Raw genomic sequence first — 2,594 nt, 5'->3', positions numbered from 1 at the left:
CTGCAGAAGACGACTTCTGGACGATCACACCTTTCTTCTTAGAGACAATCTTGTCTGATGATTTTGGCATTTGTTCCTCTCTCTTGATTTATATCAATGAAGTGCCTAAATCAAAAGCAATTAATTGTTTTTTTGTCTTTCGTCATTGCACAAATTGAGTGGATTTAAAGGAATAGTCTACCCTTTTGCCATATTAAACTATGTTATTACCTCAACCTAGACAAATTAATACATACCTATCTTTTTTCAATGCGTGCACTGTACAACATGTTGTGAATGTGTTAGCATTTAGCCTTGCCCCATTCATTCCTATGGTACCAAACAGGGAAGCCACCAAACACTTCCGTGTTTTCCTTATTTAAAGACTGTTACATGAGGAGTTATACCAGTAAGTATGGTGCCACAAAATAAAACTTTTTTTTGTACCATAGGAATGAATGGGACTAGGCTAAATGCTAACACATTCACAACACACTGTACAGTGCATGCATTGAAAAAAGATAGGTATGTATTCATTCGTCTATGTTGAGGTAATAACATAGTTTAATATGGCAAAAGGGTAGACTATTCCTTTAATGACATCAAATGGAATTATAATAAAGTCTATACCCTGTGTGTGTGTGTGTGTGTGTGTGTGTGTGTGTGTGTGTGTGTGTGTGTGTGTGTGTGTGTGTGTGTGTGTGTGTGTGTGTGTGTGTGTGTGTGTGTGTGTGTGTGTGTGTGTGTGTGTGTGTGTGTGTGTGTGTGTGTGTGTGTTGAGGCTTGAAATGTACAGTACTAATTCCATTTTATGCATAAAATACAGACACATTAATTTAATTGTATATATCTATATAATGATGGCAGGGATTGAAGGGGTTTACCTCTGAATGAATTCCAGAGGGCAGGCTGTCTCATCTTGATACTGAAGGCTGAAAATGTAGGTTGCAAACATAGCAGCAAGTCCAATTGCAAATGTTGGTGTGATGCCCTCAGAGCCCTTAAAGGTGATCATCCAACCCTTAATTGTGACTTGCCTTGTTGCACTTGAAACTTAACAAGATGGTAATACTTGTTACCTTGTGTAAACATTTGTAAACTCAAGATGAATGGATAAAATATACAATGTGTCTATCAATGATTCTAAATTAAATGTATATTACCAGGTATCAGGCGAGGACTTGCAGGAAGACTGAGAGTTGTCTCAACGTCAGCTGCAGTGGCAGATACCTGAAGGGAACAAATACATTATCCTTACCATAATAAGATTTTTAAGAAGAAAATTTATAAAAAGGACAATAATTAGTAAACACTAGGTGGAATGTAACCAAGACGTGAACGAGGTACCTACAATCAAACTTCTAAATAGATTTTACATTCAAAATTTAAAGGGTAACAATTTATCTTTTTAACTCCATGTTGTCACACGTAGCTTACATGCAGCCTTCTTTGAGCCAAAAAAAATATTTACACCTCTTTTTTTTTACATATGTAGTAGTACTCCCACAAACTAGTACACACATTGCATTCACAAAGAGTCCAGAAAGACAATATTTTCACACCAATTTGGCGTTTAAAAAGAAAAATGCAAAGCCTTGACTATTCAACTTTAACCAAACTACAATTAGCTTTATTTTCTTGTTAACTGTTTGTAAAACACTTTTCATTAAAAGTCGACACAAACAAAATAAAACTCACCAAAACCATCTTGGATAGTCGATGTTCAAATAATCCTATGGTTTGGTTAAAGTAAATTTTTTAATAAGTGTTGTTTCTCAAATTCAGAAGTAGCCTACGGCTAACTTTACCAAAATTAAACAAAATACCACTCAAAAGTAATATTGTTTTGGCTATTTAAATCTAAGCCTCACTGTTCAATGACATGTTTAAATCCCTAGCAAGAGAAGCTTCTATCAGTTGATATCAAGCATTCTTGGCAATATGAATAAGATTTGAATTACCGTTTCATTTGTAGATGCAAGACCCGATGAATTTGATGAAGAACACTTGAGAATGTGCAGCACGTCATCTAAATTGTACGTCCTCTTCTGGAAAATCTCCAATCCAAATAATGGTTCCCGAAATTCCATCCAGGGGTTAATGACAAATTACTTCTGTATTTTTTTAAAGAAAATTGACCAAAAGCAAAAGGCTAGCCTCAATTTATAAAACTAATATTACTTCTGACCGTGCTCCAAATTCCCCAGTCAACATGCATTTTCGAGAAAATACTGTATTGTCCTGTAATTTAAAACATTAACTTACTGTTGAGGGCCTCTGTCTTGTTGCTCCAATTTAAGCAGCCCACAATGCATTGCTAATTACAGTACTAAACTGTTTAACATGAAAACAGTATTTTAGTGTTGAAAATTGGCTGTAAATTTACGGCAATTGCTTACAGTGTGTGTAAAAAGGGTTGTAGTTTTTAAATTCCCATTCACAAATTATGATTTCCAAACAATGTATATTTTAGTGGTGCTAAATCATAAATTAGTCCACAAAAGAACAGAAAGCTGCACATCAAACATTACTACATGTATATATTGAAATAGGGTGGCATTAAAAACATATGTGTGTATAGTCAGTTGTTGTTGTTGTTGTTGTACGACTAATGT

At 34.7% G+C, this 2,594-nt stretch overlaps 1 long non-coding RNA gene across 1 annotated transcript; it reads left to right on the top strand.

The window, feature by feature from the left end:
- Positions 1-924: 924 nt before the first annotated feature.
- On the top strand, positions 925-2,074 carry LOC135736330 (uncharacterized). Its single transcript, XR_010527909.1, has 3 exons — positions 925-986; positions 1,146-1,322; positions 1,955-2,074. It is a non-coding gene; the product is annotated as an uncharacterized lncRNA (long non-coding RNA).
- The last annotated feature ends 520 nt before the right edge of the window (positions 2,075-2,594 follow it).

This window comes from Paramisgurnus dabryanus, chromosome 17 (genome assembly GCF_030506205.2).
Source record: "Paramisgurnus dabryanus chromosome 17, PD_genome_1.1, whole genome shotgun sequence".
NCBI lineage: Eukaryota > Metazoa > Chordata > Actinopteri > Cypriniformes > Cobitidae > Paramisgurnus > Paramisgurnus dabryanus.
The sequence above is the reverse complement of the archived record's forward strand: the minus strand, read 5'-3'. Positions and strand labels throughout refer to the sequence as shown.